Raw genomic sequence first — 16,273 nt, forward strand, 5'->3', positions numbered from 1 at the left:
TATGGTAAATGAGTGGTAAATCCAAACAGTCCAATTCGGGAGATAAAAACATGTAAAGGAAGATAAAAAGCAATGGATTCATTATGAAGTAGTAGCAGCTGTCAATGTGGACAGCAAAAGTAAAGGTAAGCAAAAATAATTAAAAGCAGAGGATGAATATAGTTAGCAAGGCAAATAGGAGCAGTGCACTACTGGAAGTGAGCATACTAAACTGGGAGCACCTTTGAGAGACCCTAACAGATCCCTGCCAGAGCTAAGGCATTAAGGTTTTAAAAACCATGGGAAAAAACTACTCATATAATCACTGAACCAACAAGAAAGTTCTTCAGGCAACCTCTCTCCAAAGCACAAACCTACAGAATGTAAGGCAAAAGCAGGAAAAATAGCCCCCCAAACCACTCGTGTACCACAAACTTTGTTCTCGGCCTTAAATGTCACACTCACACCTGGAAATTTCAAAAGGGCAATTCATTCTTAGTCTTACTGTGAGTCCTCTCCATGCTTTGAAAGACTTGGAACAATCTGAAGTGCTTTGTAACATTTTCATGCATGATTACGATAAGCCCTGAATTTTCACCACTACGTTGTTTACCTTGCTCAATAAAACGAAAAGGCTTGGAAAACAGGCCCCAGGTTTCCTGCAGCACCAGTTCTTCTCTGTTTTAGCAGTTTTCTGTTAACCCCCAAAACCCTTTGGATTGCAAAGCACCCATCCAGCTCCAGTCCAAAGACTGTTTAATCAAAACACATGAAAAAAATAATAAAAAACCTGCCGAGGAAAGAGCAGATCCAGTAAAAAGCAGCAGCTTCAGCTATCTCGTGAAGTCCCCGGCACAGAAGAATGTGAAAATAAACTGTCTCAGCTTCCCATCCCTCTATTACTGGCCCATAGGTCCTGCAACAGCTGGGATAGAGGAATCATGTGCTGACCAAAAAAAAAAAAAAAAAAAATTAAAAAAAAACAAATGTAGTCCGATGCAGAGATGCAACAAGCTTCAACACTTCATCGCTCACAAATTCCACTCAGGTCACAATCGCATTATTAAACAGAGTACGGACAGCAGGGGAAAACAGCATGAGCTTTCTTGTAGAGGATTTGGAAAAGCCTCCCTTCTTTTCTCTTATATTAATTCCAACGGGAAGCTCTCCTTCCCGTTCCCTGCGTCTTAGTTCAAACATTTATAATCCCAAGAGCAAGGCGCTGGCGTCGCTTTGGCAGGCGAGCAGGGAGCGAGACCTGTTGTTTCCTCTGCACTAGTCCCGCAGACGATGCTCCGCAACGGAGAGCGGGCAAAGAAAGGGCTCGGCAGCTCCGGGGGCACCGGCCCGGTCCCCTTCCCTGCGGAGGGCCCGGCTAACAAAGCGGGCGGAGGACGCGGGGCTCTCCCGCTCCCCCGCTCCGTCTCGGGGAGCACCGGGCCGGGCCTCCCTCCTCGCTTCGCTCGCTCCCCGCCGAGGCCCCAGCGGCGCCGGCAGCGCGGCCGGCCCGGGCCCGGCGCAGCCGCTGCGGAGCGAGCTCGGCCGCGGAGGCCCCGCTGAGCCCGCCCTCGCTCCGGCCCCTACCGAGCGGCGGGGGGGCCGCCCCCCCNCCACGCCGGGACGGTCCCCTCGGCCCGGGCCCGGCTCCGCCCGCCGCCGCCGCCTCCTCCACGTCCGTGGTGGCCGGCGCGGGGTCGGCTGCGGCCGGGTGGGTGGTGCCGGCCGCCCGGCGGTGCCGCCACGGCCTCAGGGGGCGGCAGAAGCGCTGCGCGCCCGGAGAGCCGCGATCGCCGCCGCGGTCCCGCCGCTCCCGGCCCCGCTCGCCGCCGCCGCCTCCTCCCGCCGCTCCCGGCGCGCTCCGCGGCCCCGCATAAATCAGTGCGGCGCCCACAATGCACCGCGCGGGGCGGCGCGGCCACTCCTGCCCCGCTCCCCGCCGCCGGGGACCCGAGTTCGAGACCCGCTCGGCGCTGCTTGCCCTGTGAGCGATACCGCCGCCGCCCACGCTGCCCGCTCCGGGGGAAAGGACGGGAAAGCCGCAGCGGAGCCCCGGGGCGGGAGGCGTGCTGGCTGAGGACTGGGTGTTCCCAGGGCAGGGCTGGAGTGGCCCCGCAGTCGCAGCCCGTGCCGGGGCCTGCGTGTGGGGACAGGGCCCGGCCGGGCGCGGGGCGAGATCGCTGGAGCGAGTCCAGAGGAGGGAATGGAGCTGGGGAAGGATGTGAAGCACCAGGAGAGGCTGAGGGAGCTGGAGGGGCTCAGCCTGGACAAAAGCGGGGGACATTATCGCTCCACAGCTCCCTGAGAGGAGGTTGTGGCCAAGTTGGTCTCTTTTCCCAGACAAGTTACAGGACAAGAGGACTTAGTCTCGAGCTTCCAGGGGATGTTTAGGATGGACATTAGGAAGAATTTCTTCCCAGAAAGGGTGACCAGAGTTGGAATGAGCTCCCAGGCAGGTGCTGGAGTCACCATCCCTGGATGTGTCTAAGGAAAGACTGGATGTGGCACTCACTGCCCTGTCCTGGTTGACACCATGGTGTTTGGTCATCGGCTGGACTCAATGACCCCAGAGGTCTTTTCCAAGCTAATCCATTCTGTGATTCTGGTTACTTAGGAGTTACAAGTTACAAGTTACTTAGTCTCGAGCTTCCAGGGGATGTTTAGGATGGACATTAGGAAGAATTTCTTCCCAGAAAGGGTGACCAGAGTTGGAATGAGCTCCCAGGCAGGTGCTGGAGTCACCATCCCTGGATGTGTCTAAGGAAAGACTGGATGTGGCACTCACTGCCCTGTCCTGGTTGACACCATGGTGTTTGGTCATCGGCTGGACTCAATGACCCCAGAGGTCTTTTCCAAGCTAATCCATTCTGTGATTCTGTGGAGCTGCCAGGTCCCCAGCACAGCAAGAGGCAACTTCTCTACATGGCTTGCTCTCCACAGGAAACTGGGTTTGGCTACGTTGACTATTATTTTTCCAAAACACCATAGAAATATTTTTCCACTTGCATTTCTCTAGCTTTTTCTCTCTTCCTGGAGCCTTCACCGTGCCCATGAGTTGAAAGTTGAAACCTGCCAGGCAAAGCTTAGAAAACTCTCTTTCCTCTCTTCACATTTGTGCGAGCACCCTGAATAAAGTATCTGCATTTTGGACCTTATTGTTGCTTTTACAGTGGAAAGCTCTAAAAGGCATCAAGGGCCAGTTAGGCAGACAGAGGCAAGTCATGCCAAAAAGTGGCAATCCCTGCACAGAAGGTTTTGCAGATTTGTGGCTGGATTATGTGGATTAATTTGTAAACACAAGGTCTCAACACCTAGCACTGGTTAGAAAGGATCACTAATGAGTCAATCTTCCTTTTCCACATATGAAATTCTTTACAAGTTTACGACATTGTGCTCTTTCCCTTTGGTATCTTTGGAGCCTTTAAAGTGAATTCAAGACTCATTTTTTAAGTTTTCCCTGTACAGCCGTGAGGTCTAGGTTACTTTTTTGTTTTCCCTCCTGAAGTTTCTAATGTAATCCTATGACTCTGGGAACTGGAACTTTGAGGAAAAAGTCAAATATGATGAGGTACATTCATGAGTTCTGCCAAATACAGATCAGCACAGATTTAATGCTGAATGTCTGAATAACTGAGGTCTAACTTTTCAATGTAGGAAGAGTAGCAAAAAGATTCCAAAATGAGCTGTTATGAATTAACCTGTACATAGGTAAATGCTTTTATTTATAAGCTTTGATCCAGATTTTCAGTGGATGAAGAAGACTTCAGGCTAAGCAGCTGCCAGGGCAGCATCTTCAAAATAACCCGCTCCAGCAATACCAAAACAAGGCTGGAAAATAAAGTGGAGTTCATGGCTGTGTGAACAAACACCATTCCACTTCAGTTCATCACACATAAAAAATTAAAATTAATGTTAGTAGAAAGACTGATTTGATTTGTGTTTAACACGTGAGTCAAGTGGAGACTTTGTGGATGAAAGGGCAAAAGGTTAAAGACTGTAATGGGCACAGAGTTGATAATCTCTCTCAAACTGGACACTGCAATATATCCAGTCAGATTAACTGATCTCAGAGCCAGGTCATGTGGAATAAATTAATGAGCCTCACTATACATGTAGATCCTAAAACATTGAAAAACATTTTCTCTCAGCCTGGGATGCCTTGGAACATGTGTTTTTCTTTTGCAACTAAGTTTTTTTTTGTCCTTAAATAGTTAAAAAAATTAAGATTTCTACCATGCTATAATCCTGCTTCATTATGAGGACCCTAGCACACAATCCTGAATTGAGACTAAAAATGGATGAACTCTGTGTATTAATTTTCACTTCACCCAGTTTGTTGACAAGGCACAGACACTCGCATTCAGCTTGCTCATCTCCGTGTTTGGATTTCCCATCCAAGAGGCAGGAGGTTTTAGCTGCAGACCCTCCTCAGCCTCAAGGAGTTGTCACCTTTACCTCTGTCACCTTCGAATCACTCTGTACACAAATTTCAGAGGAGGGTGGGAATGCCAGTGGTTAGGCACTTTCTTGAGAAATGGGTTTCAGCCTCAGGTGGGAACAGAGTTATTCATTCATATAAATGTCTGCTACGTGAGAAGGAGGCACTGTAAAGAGCCAGGTATTTATTCATGCCCAAAAGGATGGCTTAGTCCAGGAGGGAACCTACATCCAGAATATCCTAGCTAAGGAATATGCCTCCCATGTGGCATACTGCAAATACCTTCCTTAGGCACCACACTGTGAATGCCACGCAGAGCCCAGACTGTGGATACGGCAGAGTTTCTTAGGTGCCCCAAAAATATTTGAAAGGCCTGACTTTAAAGCTGATGCTACTCCCCTGTGCGGTCCACCAAAGCTCCTACCAGATCAGTGGGGAAGGCCAGGACTTGAAATTCTAGAGAAAAAAAGTGAATAACCAGGTCTTTGCAACATGCTCCGTGCTGCACGAAATGCAGGTGGAATGGTAAAGTCAGAAATCCCAGGCTCTGCAAATACCAAAATATTTCTCAGTCCTATTTACTTTGTAGTACAAGGAAAACAGTTTCTTTTTCTCCCGGGCATGTAACCCAGGATATACCATCCGACATGAAGAGCACCAGCAGCTCAGATCTTTTTAATTAAATGAGTGTGATGTCTCTTTTGTAAGTTCAGCAAGAGGTCTGGCTCCCTGTCCATGTCATTTAGTGAGATGTAACACTTGTGGATGTGTCTGGAAAGAGCCCCACATACATCAGCTGACAGCAAAGTAATCAGTCCAGAGACCCAGGTTAAATCTCTCTCCACTCTTTACACCTCAAAAACCACACACTGAAATTCAAACAAAGGCTGTTAAAAACGGGGGGTGAGGAAGGTTTCCTTTCCTGTCACATGATAAATTAGATCCTAATGTTTATCCAAGCTCAGCGAAGCAGCCGGCTCTTCCTGCCAGCCCGTGCTGGGGGTGAGGTGTGGGTCGGGCCGGAGCTGCGCTGCCCGCGGGCTCTCAGGACGAACGCCTGCTGCCCACCGCAGCTCGCCCTCCGCCCGCTGAGGGCTTCACGCTTCGCTGGTGCCGAAATTTCCTTTGTGAGCCTCAGAGCCACCCCACGCTAGCACAAAACCTCTGCTGAAAATAGTCCAAGATCGCCCGCGCAGTCTTTTTTCCCCTCCCGAGTCGAGCTGATGGTACCTTATTTAATCCTTGTCCTTTACAGATGACTTAATGACTTAGCAGCAAAGGGCATTTTGAACACATTTCAGGCATTTCATACCGAAATGAATAGATGCAAGAACATGATTTTTGCCAGCAGCACTGATTATCCTTTTGTCAGTAGATAGACGTGACCTGGACCATTCTGTTGCCATTAAAAAAAAAAGTCTCCAGAGGTTGCTAGACAGAGGAGGCACTTTGCCTGAGGGAGAAGGAATGAGAGGGAAGAGGCTGGAAGGTGGCCTGTGGAGAAGAGGACAGAGGTAATTAATGGTTATGCCCATGTATAAAGATAAGCGCACCAGTAAATGTGTCAGCCCTTGGGCAATGGAAGCCACGACTTCTACAAACCCCGACACAGCACAGTCCTTTACAGTGACATTTTATTTATACCATGTGGGTCTACACGGATCTGTGACGGATTCAGGCAGGTGTAAATCAAATGGGAATTGGCTGCTCTGAAACCGAAGAGGGTTTTTGAATTGGACTTAGGAAGAAAAGTCTCTACAAAGCAACTGAAGACCTGGAGAGGACTCTTAAAAGAACAGATGAACTTACACAATTTATTTTAGTGGGAATCATACCTATGTCAGGACCATAAATGTTTTTCTAATATAGCTGTCACTCCTGCAACCAAAACCACACATTCTCACTCAAGTACCAACCTGCTGAACTCAAAAAGGCTTTCAGCTTAGTTTCAGCTTCAGTTGTGCAATTTGCAGTTCAGAATTATTGCACCTGCTGTCTTTTCTGTATGGATTTACAGCAGCAGAAATCCCCTTGAGCTAGAAAGAATTTCTAAAGCCAAGTGTCATTTATTTCAATCAGAAATGAAATACACCCCTAATATCCAATTCAAACATAGTACATTCCCTCAGTGTAGACTGATTTCAGCACGTCTTCAGATAGTTTATAGCTATAATGAAAGGTATCAAGCTAAAAGTGCATTCAGTTGCAAGTTCAGGGCAATAGAGCTGCACATTATTTAGTTAAACATTTTTAAAATTATAATATTTTTCGGAAAGGCCATATTCATGTGATGTAGCTGTGAATAATATTGGAAGAAGAAGAAACTGAAGGATTCAGAACCAGCTGTGATAATGCAGCTCTTGCCTAACTAGAACAGGTCTGGATACATTCCACCTGGCTGACCACCTACAGCATGAACCCATTTACCCTGGCTTGCCTCTGTAATCAGTGGAGCGAGAGAGCCACTCCATGGGAGGAGTGATTCAGAGCTTTGGTGTGGTCCATGAATCACCTGCTCCAGGTGCCTGTCTGTTCCCATTGGCTCCAGAGGGAGCCCAGGGCAGCTGGACTCTTGCCGTGGGAGCTGTGCTCGGACGTCTAAAGCAGCATGAGATGAATCTGGCTGTTGGATACGTGTGGGATCAACACAGCTTGTTGCTGTAGGAAAGCAAGGGAAATGGATGTGGTTGTCCACAGAAATGAGCAGGGCTGTTCCTGGCTTTACTGCTGCGGATTTAGCAGCCCACGGTTTGTCTGTCTCAGTAATTTTAGCTGGTCTGCAATTCAATTACTGTATTTGCAAGACTGAAGCCTAGAGCTTCAGAGCCATGGCAGCCTCTCAGGGTAGAGAATCATAGAAACACAGAATGGTTTGGGTCAGAAGGAACCTTAAAGATGATCCAGTTGAAACCCCCTGCCATGGGCAGGGACACCTTCCACCATTCCAGGCTGCTCCAAGCCTTGTCCAGCCTGGTCTTGAACACCTCCAGGGGTGGAGAGTCCATAACCTCTCTGGGCAACCCATGCCAGTGCCTTATCATCCTCTCAGCAAAGAATTTATTTCTTATATCTAACTTAAACCCACCCTCCTCCAGTGGCCATTCCCCCTTGTCACTCCATGCCCTTGCCCAAAGTCCCTCTCCATCTCCCTTGTAGGCCTTTTAGGTACTGCAAGGGGCTCTAAGGTCTCCCCAGAGCCTTTTCTTCTCCAGGATGAGCAGTCCCAAATCCCTCAGCCTGTCTTCATTCCAAGAGAAAAGAATGCTGTTATTTTTATTCTTAACCCCCTGTATACAGACAGGTTGATCACAGAGTGAAGTCTACAGACACTGAGATCCTCTCCTCTCCTCTCCTCTCCTCTCCTCTCCAATTAGGTTCTACCTGGATCACTTCAATATTGAGGCTTTGGCTTTTAGAATGTTTAACAGAAAAATAAAAAGATTGTATTCTTTTAATAATATATTTAATAAACTTTATGAATAGTCCAACTACAGGAAAACAAAACGGATTTGCATGTGAAGTAACATTTCTGTTCTTGTAAATCAGTGTTTGGAGGAAAAAAGAGGAATTTTTTTCTGCTTTGTCTGCTATGCAAAGGCTCTTGCTATTTCAAGTGGCTTTGGAGTAGGCACTGAGCAAAGTGGATCACAATTTCTATGTCCTCTACTATTAGTCCTTCATAGTAGATAAAAGCATTTGAAAAATAAAGAGACCTCAAATAGTACTTAAGCCTATTTTTAATCCTTACCTGACTAGATTTCAAGTGATAACATACCTTTCATTACATGCACATTGCCTGCACGAAATTGTTTGCAGCAATCACCACCTTCATTATTCAGATGCACACTGAATTGAAGCATTAACTCTTGTGTGTGAAGATCATGTTGGTAAGGTATTAGTCCCAAATCATATGTGTGTGACAAGACTGAAGGATTTTTTTGTGCAACCAGCTTCAGCTTACAGGAAAATGAAAATGTAAATAACACTTTCAGTGAATCACCAGTTTATGCATGAGTTAAAATGTTTATTTTCACCATTTTAGAACTCCCCACTGTCTTCACAGTATTTACTAGGAATATTAATTTGCTAAAATGAATTGGCTGAGATGGTGACTAAAAAGCAAGGTGGCCTCAAAATGAAGTCATAAAGGAAACTGCAGCAGATAAAGATTATAAAAACTGTGGACACTTGCAATGGCAACAGTGTGTTTGGCAAAAAACCATTTCCAGTTTCAAGCTGAGCCTAAGGCTCATATGAAACTGTTTGCCAATAATGGTGTATTAAAGTGCTGTCAAAGTTCAGTTCCCAATATTATTTCTTGTTCTGACTAGTAGCAATTGTACCTAGACAACCAGGTCATTTCAGACTAATTCTCACCTTTGACATTTGGAGAAGAAGGTTACTAGGTCAGGATCTGACACAGAAAATGAGTATAGGTATAAGCCAGCTAATGGTAACCATTCAGACCACCTACCGGCAGCCTAAAGCAGCAGAGTGACATTTAAAGGCAATCAGAGTCAGAAGAAAACCTTCAGGGAAAACAGACAATACTTCAGAAAATGCAACTCTACATTCGCCAGAGGAAAAAAAACCCAAGACCTTTGGGAACAGTGCTCAAGTCAATTTGAAACAAATATCAAGAAAAAGAATGGAAATATAGAAAATGGGGCTTCTTTTTAAGTAAATTCCTTTCCCTCTTGCTTCTATATTGACCTGTCCTTATTAACCCAGTATTATCCCTGTGTTGTGAGTGGTCTCATCCTTAGCTTTTGAAGAAAACATCGTAACTTTGAGCAAATTCCCTGCAAATCCATAAACCCAGAGCACACAGCACATGGACTGGGTGAGATGCTGTGGAGAGGAGATCCTCATGGAGAAGGCAAGATCCTCTCTAATGCCAACAGGAGCAGGAGCTGCCTTTGCACTGCCTTGATCATATGGGTTATCCCTACTGCTGGACTCACAGTGCCCTAAAGTAAGGGAGTTTTAGGATTTCTGTCTGAAATTTTAATTTTAGTTCTGCCATGATATCCTAGTTTTGAGATTAATGGTTTAAAGATGCTTAAGTCCTTACAGAACCATCTGTTATTTTAATGTTGAATAAAAGCACAGTGAAGCCTTGCATCCCTTCTTGGCTGGCAGAGTGTCTGTTACTAATCTGGCCCAATTTTCCTTCCCTCTACACAGAAACATCATCTGTAAAATTTATGGTCAGCTCATACTGCCTCCTCCAGTTGGAGTCAGGCTTTGTGTGTGCAGATTCTGCTGCTCAACCCATCCCCATGGGTCACTCCGAGTTCAGGCTCCTTACAGGAATGCCTTTATCTGCACCTGAGGTTTCATCCAGTGTGTCCTCAGCTGCCATTGAGGTCTCCACGTGTTTTTGACTCAGCTACCAACAAAGGGTTTGTCCCTGCCTTGTGTGAGATAACACTCTAAGTCACTCTAGTGTTCCTTTCCCCTTTTTCTGTTTGCCTGAATGCGTTGTTCCTTTGCACAGAGGTATTTACACAGCTTTTGTCAAATTACAATTAATTAAGGCTGGCTGTTACTAAATAAAAAGTAATTTACTATCTAGCTGCTGCAGGTAAGGTGACATGATGTGTAACTTAGAAACAAACCAAAAGACGAGAAAAAGCTCTGAAAGGTTGTCCTCTCCCTGCTCTTGGTTAGAAATCATAATTTCTAGGAAGGTGGACAGCAGCTGAACAAACCTTGTCATTGTCTTACACTAATCCTAAACGAAGTGAGAACAACATGTGTAAGATATAAAAGGGAATAACTCATAATAGAAGAAACTAGCAGCCCTGATATTATTCATCTGTACCATAACAAGCAGGGAAACTGATTTATTTTGAAGCTAAATTCCCTGTTCTCCTGAACACAGTTCATATTAAAGACCCTTTGACCACAGCATCTGTTTGCACTGTAATCCACGTCTAAAAGAGTCAACAGAAATATTGACTTATGAGCTGGTTCTAGCTTAGGCCTGCGAGTTAAGCTCCCACAACACGCTTAAGCTTTTGCACAAAGAGCTACAAGAACACTCCTCACCTTTTCCTTTCGTGTTACAATCAATCATCCAGCACTCCAAACAAAGGTCAGGTCCTCCCCCAAATGCAAACAATACCTTCCCTTTGTCTCTCAAACAACTTTAAATAACAATGCCTAAAACTTCCAGGAATCATTAGCATTTATTTATGCACAAATGGGAAATAATAAGTCTAGCCAAGGTGAGATTAATCTAGCAGTTTCAGCTGAAGTGCTGCCCTCACCACAAAAGCCATCGACGAACTTGGCACTAACTTGCTCTTTGTACTTTTTACCTGTGAAGCCAAAGACTGAAGTGGCAGGGACTTAGCTGCCTGGTGCTGGAATCATTTAGGGCACTGGAAAAGCACAAGCAGAACTCCTTTTACCTTGGCCATGTAAAATTTCTAAATTTTTTTCTCTTAGATAATTTCCTCGGTGTCTGCAGCTGCTGCCTGCAAAAGCAGAAGCAACAGGGAAGAGAACAGAAGGTTAATTTCAGCATCACGGGTTTTGTATTGACTCAAAACACTAGACTGAAGGAAAATGTTGAAAATCACAGAAACTGCTCTAGTGTACACCAGGATTTAAGCCAATTCTTGCATTTAAACCTGTAAGAAAAAAAAACAATGGCTCAAAATCACTCCTGCTCTGGCTGATCCTGGAGATGCAGCAGATGGCTCTGAATTTGTACTTTTTATTAATGAGTTGGCCCAGAAATACCACCTTTATTTCTACCAGAATTAGGCTGCTCTTGGAGATTGCCATAGGGATATATTTCCTTACAGATGCAGTACAGAGCATATAAGGGACAGACAGAAGCTGGAGAAGGAGTATTGAGAAATAGCCCTGTCAAGAAAATCTTGTTTTCCAGATTATATCAAATAACTTCACTGAGGGGTGTGTGTGTGTATGCAAATGGAAACACACACGATACACACACAAATATGTGGATACACACACACACACAAGCACATCAGGCTTTGGGAGACACGTAATTTTCATGTCCAATACTTTCTTTCTCTCCTGTAATTAAATGTGCAGTTTCCTTTCACCAAAATAACATGGCACCAGTTTAATTTGAATATATCTTTAAGCCATGTACAAGCAGTGAGGTTCCTTGCATGAATATTCAGCATTTAGCTGCCACATGCCCATGGATATTCAGCAAATAAAGGAATATGTAGGCATAAGTGATACAACAAATAATTCTGCAGTACCAGATATTTTCTGTACACAGAATAATCAAATTTTATGCCAACAAAGACAGTGATAATTTAAATTTTTATCTGTCAAATCCAGTAATGCTTTGCTGGATTGGGTTGTTTTATCCTGTCAAGGTCAGAATGTTTAGCAACAGCAATGGGGATGGTTCCTGGCTCCCAGTTTTCAATGCTCATGGAGATAGCATGTCTCAGTTACAGCCAAAATGCTGCAGAAAAGCCTCTGTATCCAGACACCGGCTAGGTCATAGCAAGGTTTCCGAGTACACAAAGGAAGGGTTTTTCAGCTTCTAGGGTTCACTTTGGTTGCATGATTTAGAGGCTTTTTTTGTCTGCCTTTAATAATGCCACCTTTGTAGTACAAAAATACACGACTGGGAGAAGCTGGCAGCTCCCTGTGGCCTGCAGCTCCCCCATTCCTTCTCTTTTCCCCAATAACCAAACCAGGAAGCTGCCACTGCTGCTGTGACATCTGACATGATAATGCTGCAGAACCAGGATACTCCTGACCTGCTTACAGGTACCATTGCAATTCCATCCGTGCCCATTTTTCTCTAGCTGAGGGTGTTGTACCCTGTTTGAATGCATGAAAAACCACTGGAACAGGCTGTCTGAATAACCAGGGGTGATTCAAGAACTGTCAGAGTCCTCTTCAAACCACCAAGAAAATGAGGGTTTGTCCTCCCTCAGGCCTGAGTGTTGGAATTGTTCAGCATTTAATGATGAGTTGGGGGATGAGTTTGTGGGAAGGAGATAAGGGATGAAAGTAACCTTCTAAAGGAGAAAATGGGACAAGCCTATGGGGCACTCCAGGTACCCTTTAAATAAAAGAAACTGGGATGTGATTTCTCTGTAATTCCTTCTCTAATTCCTCTGAATTAGCCTGTGGGAACTTCTCAGCCCTCACAAAACAAATTGAGCTCCCCACAAGTCAGACCCGAGGAACAGACATCAGACTTGCTGGTGAGGCCCCTTCTGGCAGAAGACCTACCTCAAGCCTATTTGAATCACCCATTAGTAAAGAAATCATCTTCAAAAAAAGTCAGTTCAGCCTAAATTCCATCAACCCTAAAAGTAATAAGCCATAAACCAGTGGAGATACTATCCTAGGAAACAGACAAACATTGTGTGTAAAGCAAACTCTGGATTTTCTAAGGTGTTTGTTGATATTAAATTTGGTTAAGTAGTTGTGTGATGGCACTTTCTCTGAGACTGTTGGTCTAGACACCTCTGTAAACCTTAATTCACAGGAGTCAAATTTGCCTTTGGCTGGCAAGCTGCAAAATGATCTGGTCCTTTCACACCACTCAGCATCTTATCCAGCGGAAGCCATTAGGGAAGAATCAGGAACTTCTAGAGCTGAGGATTTCTATCTCTGATGAGGATTCCCGCCTCCATTCCCACTTTAAGGCAAATTAGGTGGAAGGAGGAGATATTCCTAGGGAGAAAATCATGATCAGGGTACATTATGCCATGTTCCAGCTGCTTTTAGTTGCCCCCAGAGGCTGGAGGAAGCACAGGCATCAGTTCCATATCCTGAGCTCAGGGATTGTTTGGAACCTTGCCTAAGCACCTTTATTCCCCAGCATATTTATTTTTTGGATGCAGGGTGGGAAAAAAAAAGGGTCCCATCCACAGAATTACTCTTACAATCAAAGGCCAGGGTGTGGGGTTGCCTCTTGCTCAGCTCTGATGTGAAAATAAGGGGTTTAAATTCTTCCTTAGCCACTGAGTCATGTGAGAAAAAGTTCAGTCAGTCAGGGCTGGAGACCTTTAACCATGACATTTCAGGAATTAAGGGAAAAAAATACTGCATAAGGTGAAGTGCCTTATAAACACAGTCCTCTAAAAGACAGTTCAACATTTAATACCCCTGAAAATTCACAGGCCAGATGTGGATTTTGACATTCTGATTTAAAGATTCAGACATAAGTTTTTTCACATGAAGTTGCACTTTTTTTGTTGGTTTTTTTTTCTTCTTCTTTTTTTGTAAAAAGTAGAACATGGTTTACAGAAAATTGGATGAGCAGGTCCACAGTGAATAACTTAATTAGGTGCCGTGTAACAGAGCTGCATGCAGCCGTTAGCTAGAAATGTGCACTTTGCTGGCTTTAGCTCTAATTAGTTTTAATTCATCTGCATATATATTAGCTGCTTCATGCACAAACACACACTGCTTCATGCAGTGACACACACAAGCAGGAGCTTTAACATTCCAGCTGGAAACAGAAATGGAAGCACCATATACTAAACCGGCGCTGAGGACAAAATTTAAAAGAAATTGTATTCTTTTTTAATATTTAGCCCTGCTCTCTCTGGAGCCCTGCTCTCTCATGTCTTGCTCCAGGCAGAAGTGGAACTGAGAGAATTCGTCAAGAAGTTTCATTTCCATTCCTGCCCTCGGATATTGGATTCCTGACATGGTCGGAGTGGAGAGTGCAGCAAATCCCACAATCAGTGAGAGCTTCCCAGCATTGCGGGCTGCCCGGGATGGCCGGGAGGCAGCGTGCTGCAGCCACATGTCCCGTGGACTGCCGTGCACTCGCATTGCCATGGCAACCCTGGCTTTGGGGGGAATTCAGGCTATCCCGGCTTTCCCACGTTAGGGATTTCACAGCCAAGAAGCTGTGAATAAATTCTGCTTACGCTGAGCAGAACATAAATTAAACAATGTGGGATGTGAGGCACAGACCAGTGCTGCACCCTTTTAATTCACATTTTCTAGGCAATTTCTGTTCAAAATTTGGCAATATGCCTGGGAGTGACAGAAAGCACCTCTCAGGAGATGACTGGGAGGGGAAAAAAGATAAGATTTAGCTCAGTTGTTCACATACTGACATTAATGGCAAGAACAGTTTTATAGTTTCATTTTTATGTCAAACCTTTCTTACACTTGATATGCTCACTGTCAATAAAATCTAGTACCAGGTTTGCATACAAAAATCACCAACTTCTGTAAAGAAATTTAAACTTTGTACTTCCCTTTTGCCACAGGTGGTGTGTGCGCTTGCAGAATAGCTGCTACAACCCTTGTAGAAGTTAGACCACAATAAAAACGGCTCAGAATAAATTCTGCAAATAATTCTTTTAAAGTTAATATTCCTGCTGCGATCAATAGGATTAGCAAAATTATGAAATAGAGAAGAAATAATTTGAAAAATTGTGAGCATTTTTAATGGCTAGATGGTTGCTTTCTATAGAAATTCTCCAAAGCCAGGCTCACCTGTAAATGAAACCCCTCCCACAGAAAATCCCAGTTGGGTGTTTTTTACATCTCCCATGACAATGGTCCAGTTTTATGTCTGTGTAACTTCACACAGCACCAGCGCCTGCTCTGAAGGCGTGAGCATTATGTAGTAAATAAAAAATACCAGTCTGACAGCTTTTTGAAGCACTCAGCAGAGATACAAAGTTGACATGAAGCTGCTTTCCGTAGCAAAGGCACTTTTTTATTACATTGCTCTGGAGACGCCTCAAGACCTCCCTTGGAGCTGTTATTTTCTATCGAGTACAGAACACACACAAACCCCTCCACTCTGCTACAAGAGCTGCTTACTGTGAGAGCTGCCTGGAGCTCTGTGACCTGCACCAACACAGCACAAGGAACCGAAGGAAAGGAGAGCTCAGCTGCCATCCACGCAGGAACTGGACAAGCACACAGAGCACTTGGAAAAGGCTTTCAGCTTCCAAAACCCACCAAGTCAGAGAAATCACTGAATTCAGACTCAACTAGGATGGCCAGCTTCAGGGATTTTAATGGTGTCTGTTACATCATGTTGCACAAGAACAAGCCTGTTGTTTTCACTTCAGCCTGCTTTAAGAGAGGCATGTGTAATGCTTTCAGGAATGAGGCAGGAGCAGGAATGGTTCTGTGGACGGGACTATTTAATGATTAAGAGCTGGTTCCACGCAGATTCCCACGAGAGAGCTGCATGACTCTGCCTTTCCCAGCAGCTGAGTGAAGCCCTGCTTCCTTCTCTCCCTGAACCTACAGTACACGTTGCAACACACCCCGCTCCTGTGAAGCAATAATCCTCAGCTGCAACAGTTTTTATTGAAACACAGATTCTCCAAAAGTTCCCGAACCTCTCCTCACAACTCCTTCCCCTACCCTCAGCTCACCCCCACAATTCCTACTTTTATGGTAGAAACAGTGAGCTAATTTCTCTCAATTCCACCAGAGCATCAAAACACTGGCAGAGAAAAGCAATAAATCAAAGAGCAAAGACAACCTAGAAAAATATTTGTGCTAGAACACATTTTAAGGATACAAGTGATTCATGCAGAAGAAGGGCACAAGGCATGATTAGAAATAAATTTGAATTGAAAAATACTCAGCCAAAAAGCCTGAATTAAGAACATGCTGAGCGCCAGAGAGAGCTCGGAGACACAGTCTGTTATTAAGCTTTCTGCATTAAACAATTAAATGAAGCAATTAGATTTCAGAAAGGAGATAATTATTTTAGGAATGAAACAAAGGCTGGAGGAAATGCAGCTGCCTGAGTGTGGAGAATGGAGAAAAGGAAACCAAAGCATTGTATTTGAAATGTTCACAACAACCAATTTGTGTAAAAGGATTTTTAATTAATAGTCTACAAAACTTCTT

General features: G+C 44.7%; 1 protein-coding gene across 5 annotated transcripts in view; it reads right to left on the reverse strand.

Moving 5' to 3' along the window:
* PPFIA1 (PTPRF interacting protein alpha 1) overlaps positions 1-1,577 on the reverse strand; it is a 53,735-nt gene extending 52,158 nt beyond the window's left edge. For all 5 annotated transcript variants that reach the window (XM_041459168.1, XM_041459172.1, XM_041459171.1 and 2 more), the window contains exon 1: positions 593-1,577. The gene's annotated coding sequence lies outside the window, so the exon portion shown is untranslated. The remainder of the gene's footprint in view (positions 1-592) is intronic.
* Positions 1,578-16,273: the final 14,696 nt, after the last annotated feature.

Source organism: Pyrgilauda ruficollis, unplaced genomic scaffold (genome assembly GCF_017590135.1).
Source record: "Pyrgilauda ruficollis isolate IOZ18807 unplaced genomic scaffold, ASM1759013v1 scaffold132, whole genome shotgun sequence".
Taxonomy (NCBI): domain Eukaryota; kingdom Metazoa; phylum Chordata; class Aves; order Passeriformes; family Passeridae; genus Pyrgilauda; species Pyrgilauda ruficollis.